General features: G+C 43.4%; 1 pseudogene; it reads right to left on the bottom strand.

Moving 5' to 3' along the window:
- Positions 1-15,129, bottom strand: part of LOC102451550 (importin subunit beta-1 pseudogene) — a 42,786-nt pseudogene extending 27,657 nt beyond the window's left edge.
- Positions 15,130-15,474: the final 345 nt, after the last annotated feature.

The following is a 15,474-nucleotide window of genomic DNA, read 5'->3' as shown; positions in this document are numbered from 1 at the left end:
AAATAATAATCAGGGGCTAATAGGATGATATGAAAGATTTGGAGCAACTGGGAAATATGCCCACTGTCATAACTCTTTATAGACCTATTTTATTCTAAACTGGCATTGAAGCCTAAGAAAAGTAAAAAAGATTTTTTGTTTCCCCAGAACATAAGAATATATGCTTTATTGACCTTGCAACCTGGGATGAAAGAAGAAAATGTATTTAAATCTGATTTTGAGGAGCTAGGTGGTAGAACAAGGTTAACTTGATTATTTATCCTGCAAAGCTGAGACTCCTGTCTAGAGGAGGGTGGGAAGAGCTATGCAGTCTAACAGTGAGGAAGCAGTCATGTAGCAAGTTAGTCATTTTCCCTGGATAGGGAACTAGAGCTAGAAATGGAAGATAACTCTTTAAATACTGAAAAATAATCTTGAATGAGACAATGCACGTCTTGACTATAGGTCCAGGTCCAACATGAGAAGAAAACAATGCCAAGCATTAAAGCGATGCTTCCTAGGACACTAAAAGGCTCAATGTTCTCAGGATTTTCAAGCACTGAAATATTTAGAGTCCAATGTTTCACTAGGATGTTTTGCTATCAATTCTATGATCTTTCTCTGGAGATCAGTATGACTGAGGGAATGTCTGCATTGCAATCACAGAGAAGGACTGCAGCTTGCACAGTCACACCTATGTATCTTTAAGTAGATAAACCCTTGCTGTCAGACTAGAAGTGATGCCTCTGTTGGTTTTGGACAGCCTGTCATCCTTTGTCTTAGCTTGATTATAGATACCATTGGGTACTGAGTGCAGTAACAGCTGGCTATAGCCTTCAACTTTCATCCCTCCCTACCTGCCAGTCCCCTCCCCCATTCCTTTTCAGGGACTCTTCTCACGAGCAGCTCCTCATCCAGGAGGCGCAAATCCAGTCCTGTGGGGACAGTTGGGTGGTGGCTTGAGAGGGAAGGGGCTTTACTCCTGATATTTCCTCATTCCAAAGGCCAATGGTGGCTTTCAGTCCACCTGTCACCTTAAGAAACATCTCAGGCAACTGAGATTCTTTATGGTCTCTCTGGCCTCCATAATTCTGGCCCCTGTCCCTTGATCCAGGATACTGGTAAGCTTCCCTTGACTTAAAGGGTGCCTATTTCCACATCTCTGTCTTTTGCGGTCACAGAAGATTCCTCCATAACAGAGCAACACCACTATCAATTCACTGCTCATCTTTTCAATCTATCAGAAGCCCTCTGGTTCTTCATGCAGTATACGACAGTGGTGGCAGCCTTCCTCAGACATCAAGGCATGCAAGTCTACCTGTATCTTGAGGACTGGTTGATGAAAGGCTGGTAGCAGGCTCAGGTTGGCGTAACATATGCCCAATATGGGCCACCATCCAGATATTGGGATATTCATACACAAGCAAAAGTCAGTCCTGATCCTGGTTCAAAGAATAGAGTTCATTCAACATAGGCCAAAGCTTCCCTACTGGATGTTTGTTTCCAAGCTATGTTGGGCCTGATTTCCAAGGTCAAAGTCTGACCACTAATGATCTATTTCCAAGGTCACAGTCTGACCACTAATGGGTCAGTCTCAAGCTATTGGATCACATGGCAGCATGTATCTACATGGTGCACCATGCAAGGCTATGCCTCAGACTTCTTTCTGTGTGGCTAGCATCAGTCTACTGCCCAAACAGACACCACCTGGACTCAGTCATGATTCTGCCTTTGGTCCTCACTTCACTGGCCTGTGTGGAGAGACTCAACATCTGTTATGTAAGGAGTACCCTTTGCTACCCCATATCTGTCAGTAACCTTTGTTGCAGATGTAGCAGATCTCAGGTGGGCAACCTATCTTGATTCATCCCTCTCTCCTGTGTGGAACTTAAACCTGGTCTGGTTGAGAGTAGGGATGCTAACGTGTAGATGTTTAAATGATTAACTGATAAGCCTGGGCTTATTGGTTAATCCTCTTGACTATTTTCACTCCCCCCTCCTTGATGCCTCTGATACAGAGGTATCCCAGAAAAGCAATGCTGCGTCCAAGGAACACGTCCACTTTTCCGAATTTTTTTTCAAAAAAGCAGATGTGCTTTTTCACCATCCCTGTAAACCTCAAAAGGATGTGTCAAAAGAGCACTTTTTCCAAAATTTGGCACCGTGTAGACATGTCAAATTTCAGAAAAGCTCTTTTGATAGTAAATCAGAAAAAGATACGCAATTTGCTCTATGCAAATTGCGTATCTTTTTCTGATTTAACTCTGCAGTCTAGACATAGCATTTGTCTTTCATTGAAACAGTCTTCACATTTTTACCCAAGAACCTCTTGTTTAGTTTAAATTGCTAAATTGAGATTCCATTTAGCTATTTCAGAATTAGATCAGTATTTGATAACTGTATTAGCAAAGGCTAATTCTAAAATCTTCTTTCTCTCTCCTTTATGAATGTGCTGTTAGCCATCTCTCCCAATTTTCCTAAGCATGCATGTTCCATGTCAGAGAAAAGTTTTGAGTCTGCTCTGCTGCTGCTGTTTGTTATTTAAATTGTCACCCACCAGGGATGTAGGATTTTTTATGTGTTTCATTTCTGTTTGTTTCCATCTGCTAAAACAGCTTCCATGTAGTTACAGATCTCGGGCCAAACTGGCATGACCAGTGACAATCCTCGTTGATTTCATTGAGAATTGCACTTACTTGTTCCAGGGCTGAATTCTGGGTCTTGCTCCATTGTCCTCAAAAGTACATTTTAAGAGCCTGTGGAAATGTCTGTGCAAATGCTTAGAGAATATTCATAATATTTAAATATATTTGGTTTAATTCTCAAGTCTAACACCCAGGCCATTTTAAATGTGGTCCATCATTCTGGCATGACATTGCTGAAAACCTTCTGATTAAAGCCAGCTCTCTTATGCATACTTTACCTCCGTGACCTATGAGTAGCTTGAAACCATTTGAACTCCCTCTAAATTGGATCCCCCTGGTTGTGAGTGTTACTGCCTGTCAGTTCTATGTCAGTTGGATGGAAATCTTGCTGCAGAGGATGAAAGTTCATGGCTCAGTATTAATCTACTGGGCAAACTACATCTATTGCCTTCAGTTTTCTTGAAATATAGTTTCTGATGATTTCTGACAAGTAAAACGCAATATAAAATGTTCTAATATTAATTTTTAGTGAGGTTATTTAAATTGTAGCAAGGGTTGCACATGTATAACAAATAAATACTATGGGAGACAATATTAAGAATGCTGATAAAAGGTTATTGAAAGGTGAAGGCCTTGTTAATATAATATGTTTGAGATGATTTCTATGCTAGCCCTGGTCTACACTAGGAAGTTATTTCAAAATAACTCCCCTTATTTCATAACAACAAGCAGAGCATTCACAGACCAAGCCCATTATTTCAAAATAACGGGCTGGTTATTTTGAAATAATAACTCCTGCTTTGCACGAGGAATAATGCTAATTTACAAAGAGTTATTTCAAAATAGCAGTAGTGTAGATGCTCTGGTGACGCTATTTCAAAATAACGACTCCCCAGAGTCATTCAGAGTAATTACTCCCCAGTGTTTCCTGGGCTCTAAGTTGAGATAGTGCGTCAACATTGATGGAGCCTGCCTTGGACTAATTTTGAGGCTTCCCCATAGCGTGGACATGCTATTTCGAAATTATTATTTCCAGGGTTATTTCAAAATAATGTCCTAGTGTAAACATGCCCTTATTGTCTTGTTATCCATACAAAAAAGATGAGATGTTCAAGGAGGCCATCTACCAAGAACCCCATCCTCTTTCCTTTAATATAAGAGAACCAGAATTGGGCATCCAAAAGGGTATGTGAAAGTGACTCTCAAAAATTCCTGGAGCAGCACTATTTCCAAAAGTGGGAGGATAAGTCATAAGGGTGTTTTGTGCAGTGTGTCCTCAACACACACATGTGAACATTTAATATAGAATCAATGATTTTTTTAAAAGAGCATTTGTACAGAATATTACAGTCCAGGTAACTCAATAATTAACGTACAAAGGGCCTGATTGCTCTTGTACAACACTTTGGCAGTGTAAAGAGCCCTAAGCTGAGAGCAAATTACATTTATGTTCCTTTTAGTGGAACGGGACCTTATTGTAAATGAAAATCCACCCAGCCCAAGGAATATAATAGGTCTAGATTTGTAAACCTAAGGCTCAGTCCTACATCTGTTTAAGTCTATGTTAAATTCTTGCTGATTCAGTGGGCATACTATCAGGCCTTTGATTCCTATCGTATTCATTCAGTTATGGGAAACTGATCGTGCATTCTTCGCACATTCAAATTGCATTTGAAGTCTGTGGAGTTTGGAATAAAGAGAGAAATCCAGGTTTGATCTGCTTATCTTGGCAAAACCAGTGTCACTTCATGCAAATGATGCTCCTAAAGTACAGAGTATGGATCAAATTCATCCTTGGCATAGCAGGGTTTCAGTCCTATTGAAATCAACTGGAAAAAGTTTTATTTTTGCTAGAGCTTAGTAGTGTCCTATGTGTTTGGAGAACTCCAGATATCAACACCATGTGAACATCCTAAGTTTAAAGCAAAAGACCTATTAATCTAACCAGCATTATGTGTATCTTATACTTTTCACCAGGTATCTTGTAATTTTTGAGATTATTCGGGCTCCTTTTCTCATTTCTTTCTAAAAAACGTGACAATTCTGACAAACAAGATAGAATAACACAGCTGGCAAATCCTTGCCATCCCATTTGGTTGCTCTCAGGGACTGCCAATAATAAATGAATAAACATTTTTTTTTAAATATGATGGGCTGGAATGTTGACATAAATAAGGCGGGGTATAATTCCAGATGTTAGCATTGTAGTCATTCCTTGTACTGGATAGGTCAGAACTTATTTCCTCAGGAGCTCTGTGTTATGCTCTCAGACTATACTTATGCTCTCATGAGTGACACTTTTTCTTGTAAAACAACAAATAGTCTGGTAGCACTTTAAAGACTAACAAAGCATGTAGATGGTATCACGAGCTTTCGTGAACACAGCCCACTTCTTCAGATGACCGGCTGTGCCCACGAAAGCTCATGATACCATCTACATGCTTTGTTAGTCTTTAAAGTGCTACCAGACCATTTGTTGCTTTTTAAGTTTATCCTGTACAGACTAACTCGGCTAACCCTCTGAAACTTTTTCTTGTGAGCCACATGCAAAAATAAAGTTGTGAACTCAAATTACTAAAAAGTGCAGAAGAATTAGTGCTAAACAGGAGTGGTGGAGCTGTGGTGTTGGTTCTTCTCTGTCAGTAGCTCTAAGGCTGCAGTTGAATCTGAGGGTATGCCTACGCTAGCTCGTTAATTCGAGCTACGTAGGTAAATCAGGCAACCGGAGTTGCAAATGAAGCCCAGGATTTAAATATCCTGGGCTTTATTTGCATGTTCCCATCTGGCTGCCATTTTTAAATCCTCCTTAGTTCGAACGTACTGCCCACAGCTACACGCGGCAGTTTAAAATTAATCCGAACTAAGGACTTTGTTCGGATTAACTTTAAACTTCTGCGTGTAGCCGCAGGCAGTTCGTTTGAACTAAGGGGGATTTAAAAATGGCAGCCGGATGGGAACATGCAGATAAAGCCCAGGATATTTAAATCCCTGGCTTCATTTGCAAGTTTGAATGCCTACATTAGCCACCCTAGTTCGAATCAGGGTGGCAGTGTAGACATATCCTAAGTCATTAGAACCTTTTGGGTGAGGGGTCCTTCCATGCAGCTCTGATTGCTTATACAGCACCTGGCTAAGCATAATCTTTCTCGATATATAAAAAATTTTTGGCCCTGCTGGCTCTGCACTGACATCAGCCTCTTTCACCATCAGAAGTTGGCCCAAAAAAGATATTACCTCACCCACAGTATCTCTTTAGAAAAAAAGTTACAACGTCAAATTAGGAAAAATCTAGGAGTGTATGTCTTTGTCTCTTTGACCAGGGGCCAACTTCTGATGGTGAAAGAGAGAAGCTTTAGAAGGTCATCAATTCGATTATAATGGTGAAGAGAATGCTCTTCAGGCCACTGATATATCCAGCATCTCTTTTCCACTCTTCAATAGCCTGCTGCAGTTGGAGCCTGTATACCAATCTCCACCCCAAACTAAGGGTCTGGATTTGGCTCCAAACACTACTGATTTTGCCTGTGTGTAAGGAGAACCCAAACTAGAACCCCAAAACCCAAATGCCTCTGTACTTGTAGGAAGTTGTGATCTGAATCTGGATCCAGTTATTGCTGTGCAGACCAGCTCTATTTTTTTCCTCTTTATCTCCTTCCTTACCTTTTTCACTCATTTTTCCTACTCTCTCTATTTTATTCTCATTCTCCTCTCTTTAGGTGAGAGGCTTTCCAGACCACTGTGTTCAGTGACAGACATCTCCATGAACAGTTCCTTGTGACTACTGGGGTGTTACAAGGAGATGGAGTGGCTCTGTTCCTCTCAGCCTCTGGCATCTGAAAGCAAAACTGAAATCAACATGAAATCCTAGACAAACTCAAAGGACCTCAGTAAAATTCCTAATAATTTTGATTTTTATAGACTGCTTCTGCTTTGGATGGCAGACTTAATAATGAGAGTTTTGAATTCCCAGTAATAATACTATTAAATAAGGCCTATAGGGTCAATAGGTCTGAAAAACAAAATTATACAGAAAGATTCCCAACATGCAGAGTTTGATCTGAACAGTTAATTGGCAGAGAAAAAAAAAGTGTTTTCACACCTTGGTTTTGAGATTTCCACATACGTAAAGATGACATCAAATGCCGAGGAACTCAAGCCTGGTTTGCTTTTAGAAGTCTATATATATTGGCTGGAAACCCTCTCAAGATTCCACTCATCCTTTTTTTTAACTAAGCCTTCTATCTTTCCACCCTTTTCTTGGAAGAAATCTTCCAGTTGTTTATTAACACAAGTTGTACTCAGGTCCATTGACAGTTATTTTATATAAAACGGTGTGATGAAATTTCTCAAACCAAACTTTACAGCACATTATAAAACTTCCTTGTAGTATTTATTTTTTACCACTTACAAATCTTCTTTAATTCATCTAAAAAAAACTACATGCATGACTACATGCATCTGACGAAGTGGGTCTTTGCCCATGAAAGCTTATGCTCCAGCACTTCAGTTAATCTATAAGGTGCCACAGGACTCCTTGCCGCTTTTGCAGATTCAGACTAACACGGCTACCCCTCTGATACTTTAATTCATATTGACTACCTACACCTCACATTCGTATCGTGGCTAGTAATTACTATTTGTACAATGCTTTGAAACTGTAATGAAAAGAAGAAAGTGCTAAATATTGTAAATGATTACTTTAACATTAGTTTTTTTATACATAAATAAAATCTTGACATAGTTTTAATCAAACTCAATATTAATTTTAACCTATTCTAGTGCTTTCTCCTCCCACCCCATTACTTCCTCACTATTGTTCAGGTCTATGAGTATGCTGCTAAATGTCTGGAGGAATAACATACATAACCCACAGTCTATCATCTGCATTCCCTTTGCATTAGTTGTTATACTGGTATGAAAATCAGAGCCCCAGCTCCAATTTTTCCAGCTGTCTCTGTCTCCCTCTGATCTTTTGGTATAAATTTTCTGGCATGTCTTTGAATATGCAGGCTTCCACCCTCCTACCTAGATATATTGCCTGCTCAAAACATGGATAAATCTGAACGGAATCATTGACTGTTTTGAACATCAGTAATTTTAGTGTGTTTAGTGACAGTTGAGCACTAAAAATCAAAACAAAAAACAGACAAACAAAAAATCTCAATGTCAGAATATCAGGATCACCTCACTGTAATCTTCAAATTGTCTTTGTAGAGTCCCTTAGCTCCATCATGAACTGCTATATTTTAGACAGTTAGTGCTATCTTATTTCTGAGGTTACATTCTTTGTCTCTTAGTAAATTATTACTTTAAATCATGTAATATATGTTCTGTTTTGGTCACTTTCTGTTCCCCAGAGACTTTGGGCTATAGCCAGGATTTACACTGGTCACTGCAAAGCGTTCTTATCGGGCACATGGTGAGCGCAGACAGCCACAGTGCCAGGACCAAACATGACATTCCTTGCGAAAAGCCTGTGCCAAGCTTTAGATCTGAACAGTTTAGAGGAGACATGATGTCACTGTCTATCTAAAGTTATTTGTTGTTATATTTTTAGATGTTGGTTTCAAAATTAATAATAATAATATGATATAATACAAATATTTCCCACCTTTTTTAATTTTAGCCTTTACTATGTGGTTGCACAGCACTTGCCCTGCATTTCTCATGTACTGATAGTATTTCTGTTTCATTATTTTCCAAGCACAGTTTGATGACACTGATTTAGCAGTTTCTCACAGTTCACTGCTTCAGTTTTCATCAAATTATACTTCTAGTTACACTAGACACTTTCATCATCAATTTCCATATGCCTCAAAGACATGTAGGGACCAGTTTGCCAACACTGAACTGAAATGCTAGACAATAACTAGAGCAGAATAGTTTTCTCATAGCATGCACCTAACCAAGAGCTTAGAACTCCAGGATTCTTCCCTTTAGCTGAAGGTTTCTGCTTGTATGTGCCACAATCTAGACACACATAACTGCTAGAGAATATGCATTTTAGTGTCAAAGCAAAGTGTAAAAATGAACGCTGGCCAGATATTAATCTTTCTAAGACATATGATCCTTTCCTTATTCTGCACAGGAACCTACCATCCGTGAATGGTCACTTCATGTGAATTAAATCTTAGTTCTCTCTCCATAGGAGCATTAAGTAATTTATGCTATATTTTTATAACAATTGAAATGTTTATTTCATGTATATTATAGTAAGTGTGATATCTCATATTTATAATTATTATGATTTCTGTCTTCAGGATCTAAGCTAGCTGAACTTTCAGATCAGTGGTGTTCCATGTGTGGAACTCCCACAGATATCAACCTGTCAAGGGAAGTTTCACAAATGAAGTGAGAGCAATGTGTGAGCAGAGAGCCACACAGAGAGGAGAATTTTACCTTAATGGTAGGGCAATGCCAGCCCTTCCCAGGGAGCCCCAATGGCCACTCTGGACACAACCAGGAAAACTTACTCTCCTCTCCCCCAACCCCAGAGCCATTAAAGGGGTAGACCCTGGCCACAGTGCCTGTGCCAGCTCCAAGCCTGCCAGCTCAGAGCCATCAGTGGCCCCAAAACATGAGCCAACAAGCCACTGGCAGCCAGCCCTTCACTGCTCCCCAGGAGCAGTCTGTCAGCTCCCAGGAGCCTGACAGGGGCTGGAGGAGGTGGGCGCCTTCCTGGTCCAGGGTGGAGATCTTGGACCTTATTCAGGTTTGGGGGCGATGCCCCCAACATCCATGATCTCCGCACTCGATGAAGGAATGTGGCCGTCTAAAGCAGGATAGCTGCCAGCCTAGCCACCAAAGGCCACATGCGAACCCAGGAGCAGGTTTGCATGAAAATCAAGTTGGTCCCCTAACCCTGGGCCCTGAGCTTCCCCTCCCCCTTCTTCCCCTTGCTTCCCCCTTCCAGCTCCCTCCTCCCAGGTTTCCCCCTCCCCTCTCCCACCCTCTCTCTTCCCCTCTCCCACCTCCTTTTCCCGGTCTCCCCAGAGGTTCATCCCCCCAGTTTTGTTCAATAAACCCATTTTCTGTTTTTGAACATACGTGTCTTTTGTTTGACATCAGGAAGGGGGGCTAGGGAGGGGTAAGTGGAAGGACATGAGGGAGGAATGGGGCATGAGCCCCTGGTGGGGAGGACCGGGGTGGCTCTGAGGGCTCCTCGGGGTGGACGCTCTCCCACAGGGCCTCCTGGATCCTGGCAGCCTGCAGCAAGTGCAGCCGGGCTGATGGCAACGACCCCACGAGACGCACCGGTGTGCCCAGGGGCAGCTCTGGCTCCATGTGGCCGAGTGCTGTGGTGTTCCGAGGGTGGGCACTCAGGGCACTCCAAAACAGGACTGCTTTGCTGTCCCTCATCGAGGTAGACAAGAAAGCAGGGAACCCTGAGAACTGTTTGTCCGGGGTGGGGGTAGGGTCCCTTTAAGCACAGAGCTCAGTTAACCTCAGGCAGCAGCCCCACACACTAAGTCCTAACCTGATGCCCTGCCAGCACTGGTTCTGGCCAGCCTTAACTTCGGTTCAGGGTCCACTCAGTGTGGACGCGCTATTTTGAAATAGGTTTTTTGTGTAGATGCGTTAATTCGAATTAGCTTAATTTGAATTTACTATTTTGAATTAAGTTAACTCGAATTAACGCTGTAGTGTAGATGTACTCTATGTTAGCTATGTGAATGGCTGGGCGGAAGCCACAAAAAGCTGAAATCCCTGTTGTGATAACGATCTCTAACTTGTACTGCAGCAAAGTTAACCATTCTGAACAACCTGAATCCTCCCACTGTACATTATCAAATAACTGGTAACTTGAGAGAACTGATTTAGCAAACGGCATATCTATCTGCGATCCACTTAAAGAACAAGTAGAAAGCTTAGAAACCAACACTACTTTTAAGCAGGATTCTTTTGCTTTTTGTGTTCAAGACCGGAGAGTGTACTGCCACAGATTGCCACAGAAGGCAATCTCCACACATCATTCTGCCAAAGACTGGCTTTCTCCCATTTCACTAGGTTTCACTGTCTGTGGATCCTACCTGCTCCTGATGTAATGTCCGTGCAATAACTGCCATGTGTGAATCAATGTTAACATTTTTAAAATATATGGCTACGTCTGCACTGGCATGATTTTCCGGAAATGCTTTTAACGGAAAAGTTTTCCGTTAAAAGCATTTTCGGAAAAGAGCATCTAGATTGGCACAGACGCTTTTCTGCAAAAGCACTTTTTGCGGAAAAGCGTCCGTGCCAATCTAGACGCGCTTTTGCACAAAAAAGCCCCGATCGCCATTTTAGCCATCGGGGCTTTTTTGCGCAAAACAGTACTGTGCTGTCTACACTGACCCTCTAGCGCAAATGATTTGCGCAAGAGGGCTTTTGCCCGAACGGGAGCAGCACAGTATTTCCGCAAGAACACTGACGATCTTACATGAGATCTTTCAAGCGGCCAGTGTAGACAGCTGGCAAGTTTTTCCGCAAAAGCAGATGATTTCCGCAAAAGCAGCCCCTGTATATATATAAAACGGAAGTAACTATGCCCAATTTAACAAGGAGTTATAAGTCACTCTAGTTTCCTTTGTACTTTTAAAAATAGTGCTCAGCAGAATATTGAGAAGAACAAAAATTAATTGCAATAGTTTCTTCCCTGGATGCATGTATGGGTAGATGCACTTCTGAAAATTCCAAATGTAAGTGATTAGTCCACATTACATTTTTACATTGCTTTGTGCATTCTACAGACCAGTTGGGATATTCCAATCAATTAATTGAATAAGAGCAAGGTAGAACTATGACAAAGTTCTGGTCCACTGAATGTAAAAACAATGCCCAGAGGAAACTGTGATATTTCCTTCTGTAGCCTTACTTGATGCTCTATCAGCATTACAATGATGTATTCCTCCCAAATTGAAGATACTGTCAGTACATATGAGAATCATATCCCTATGAGAATTGTCCCTTTCTCAGAATCCTGGACTGCTTAAGTGTTCAGAGAGGAAGATGGACTCTTGTTTCTTTCCTACGATGCTGTGTTTTCAGGAATGCTCAACAGCTTAGTTTCTTGAGCTTAGGTTTTTGTTTTTGTTTGTTTGTTAGTTTTTTAGGAAGGGGGAATATAATAAAATTAGAAACCAGAAGAAACCATAGAAGAATGAGATCAGAAAACCCTAAGCCTTGGGCATGAGTTCACATTCATATTTTTAGGATTGAATTAGTTGCTGTTTCTTCTTCTGTTTCTTTTCTTAATAGAAAGCACTTTTAAGAGCTAACAGAAGAGCTCTCTAGCTGGTCTGGATCTCTTGTAGTATGAATCCTCTGACTTCCTGACCTTAATTTGCATGCATGGGCTTGTCTACACTACAGAGTTTATATGCCCACACTGCAATCGTGTTCTTCTGAAAGAAAATCAGAAAAACAGAGGGTTTTTTCCAACATTGGTAATCCTCATTCTTTTTTGGTAGTGTCCCCATGGGTGCTCCACTGTAGGTTGTCCTGGCTTGTCCTGGCACCACAGGTTGGAGATTCTTTAGCTGTGGTTTAGCCAGACCGCACATGCATGGAGGCATCATGTGCCTTTCACACCATTTCTGAGTGTGCGCGCGGTCTGGCTCCCACCAGTTCCTCCTAACCGTTCACGGTCACAGGAGGAGTAAACCCCCTCTCTCTCTCAACCTGATAGGAAAAGATTTCAAAAGTCTGTAAATAGTTATTTAAAGTTAATCTTTAGTCATTGTTAATCGTTTTACACATATATATTCTTATAGTTACAAAAAAAGTTTTTCTTCTCTTAGGGTGTGTCTAGACTACATGCCTCCGTCGACGGAGGCATGTAGATTAGCCAGATCGGCAGAGGGAAATGAAGCCGCGATTAAAATAATCGCGGCTTCATTTAAATTTAAATGGCTGTCCCGCTCTGCCGATCAGCTGTTTGTCGGCAGATCGGGGCAGTCTGGACGCGCCGCGCCAACAAAGAAGCCTTTCTTGATCAGCACAGGTATGCCTCGTGAAACCAGGTTTACCTGGCCGATCAAGAAAGGCTTCTTTGTCGGTGCGTCGCGTCCAGACTGCCCCGATCTGCCGACAAACAGCTGATCGGCAGAGCAGGGCAGCCATTTAAATTTAAATGAAGCCGCGATTATTTTAATCGCGGCTTCATTTCCCTCTGCCGATCTGGCTAATCTACATGCCTCCGTCGATGGAGGCATATAGTTTAGACGTACCCTTAGCGTTAGCCTTAGCAGTTAGTTTAGAGCAGTGGTCCCTACTGCCCGGTGCCCGGGGGTGGGGCCGCGCATGCGCCAGGCCCCCGGGGGCAGTGCCCCCCATGCGCCGTGCACCCGGGGATCGGCGCCGCCCATGCTCCGCCCATGTGCCATGCACCTGGGGGCTGGCACCACGCATGCGCCACGTGCCCAGGGCAGGGCCGGCCCCGATCGCTTGGCAGGCGCACATAAATGCCCCAGCGGGTGCCATGGCGCCCACGGGCACCGCATGGGGGACCACTGGTTTAGAGTTAACCAAAATGCCAGGGTGTCCCCCGAATTCAAAAAATGCTCTACATGTCGCGAGGCGATGCCAGCCTCGGATGGCCATGACAGTTGTATTTGGTGCTTGGGTGAGGGCCACATCCCTCAAAAGTGCTAGCACCGCTCAAAACTTCTGGCATGCGTGAGACAAGATTGCGAAATGTGCCTGAAAATGCTGCTATTTAACAAGGCTTTTCAGCCCCCTGAGGGTGAGCCATTGGGAGCTTCTGAAACCGCGGAAAGACTAGCAACGACCCATAGAAAAAGCATGGGTGACAAGCCAGGTACATCTGGCTCATCTTCCAGCAGCCAGGCTCAAAAACATAAGACGAGCCATACAGTCTCAGAGCCGAGTTCGTCCATACACAGAGAAGTGGCACCGGCATCAGGAATGCCTCCAAGGGCTGACTTGGCACCTGCGCCGACTAAAGTAAAGATGTCGACACCGAGCAGATCGGTACCGAAGGAGTGCCCAATGGCACCGGTCTTGGCACTGAGACCCATCACTTGGACACCGCCCTTGAGTCCTTCGGCCCCCAGGCACCGGCCACAAGATTGCTGACAATGAGGGTATCAGCCACCTCGGCACCGACTCACACGGCACCGACATCTTCCACGCCACTCACCGTCACACCGCCGCACCGATGGAAGCGGCACTGGGCTTTAATGACAAGCCATTACAGATGGCGCCTCTGGCACATACGGTTTCTACATTGGAACAAAGAATGCCTCAGAGCCATGCATGATCATCTCCTGGGACACACAAGGCCTTGCAGAAATCTAGGAGGATAATCACACCTTCTCTTAGCCCAGAACCAGCTGCCTTCTCCCCACAACCTTCATCACCAGCCTCAGTATTTTCAGTTCACTCTCACCACGGGAATCCCCCCAGCTCCTACCACAGGTGGTCTCCACAATATTCATCCTCGCCTCAGCGCTATCACAGGTCATCTCATTCTCCTGCATACTCCAGACGGAGGTCTCGCTTCCCTAGATCACCTACAAGATTCTCCCGTGCATCAGACAGGAGGTATTCTCCGTATTACCCCTCTTCTTGTTGTTACCATGATAGATATTACTTTCACCGGGGCTACTATTCACGTCACTACTCTTATACTCACTCCCGGTCGATGTCTCCATGTTACCATGAGAGACGCTTACATAGTAGCGCCACGCTACCATCACCACCTCATCCACCTAACAGACCACCAGCTCCCTCAGGAGATGCACCTTTGCCAGTAGACCATTCTGACGAGCATCAAGAGTCTCTTCCACAACATTCGCAATCTCAACCTGAATCCCCAACTGACCAATTTTCCTTGTCCCCAGACAATGCAGTCTTCCCCAGAGACACTTCTCTGGTGGATGATATCAAACAGCTCCACAACCTCTTCAGGAGGGTGGCAGAGTCTCAAGCAGTACAACTGGGAGAAGCAACATCGCCTACTTAAAAATCTGCAACCATCACAGAAAACTAAGACGGCCCTTTGGACGAGTTGATCCTCGAGATCGCAGGTGACATTTGGCAGTAACCAGCTTCCTCCCAAGACACGCATAAAAGGTCCAATAAGAAATATTTTGTAACCCCTAAAGGGATAGAATTTTTATTCACCCACCCGCAGCTAAACTCGTTGGTTGTCGATGCCGCCCAACAACGAGCAAAGACTCCACAATACAGGAATACCCCCTCTGATAAAGATGTCAAGCTTTTAGACCTTTTTGGGAGGAAGGTGTACTCATCCTCCACACTAACACTGAGAACTACTCTGCCTCCTGTCTAATCACAGCTTTGACAATTATTCAAAGTTAGTAACACTCCTGGAGCATATCCTGGAGGATAACCGCCAACTACTAAAATCAGTGGTGCAGAAGGGCTATACAGCCTTAAGAATGGCCTTACAAATGTCATTAGACATTGCAGATGCAGCAGCTCGCACCGCATCACCACAGATGTTGCAGTGACGCTCCTCCTGGCTCCAGATGGCGGCCATGCCTAAAGAACTTCAGGCAAAAGTGGAGCATCTGCCATTTGATAGGCAAAGTCTCTTCGCAGCCAATACAAATCAGGTCCTCCACTCAGGAAAGGACTCTAGGAAGACACTTAAAACACTGGATATGTATACGCCACCATATTGCTGAAGGCGCTGTACCCCTTATTACAGACAGCGACAATTTTTGTTCACCAACCCCAGATTCTGGCAATACAAACCCCAGCAACGAGGCAAGGCAAGCCGCGCCAGCAGAGACGTTGCCCACAATCTAACAGAACACCTGCTCAACATAACAACAAGCAGCCAGTTTGACGAGATAGTCGAGGGACTGCAGACGATCTCACT

This window comes from Pelodiscus sinensis, chromosome 5 (assembly GCF_052426305.1).
Source record: "Pelodiscus sinensis isolate ZL-2025 chromosome 5, ASM5242630v1, whole genome shotgun sequence".
Lineage (NCBI taxonomy): Eukaryota > Metazoa > Chordata > Testudines > Trionychidae > Pelodiscus > Pelodiscus sinensis.
This window is presented reverse-complemented; position numbering and strand designations above follow the sequence as displayed.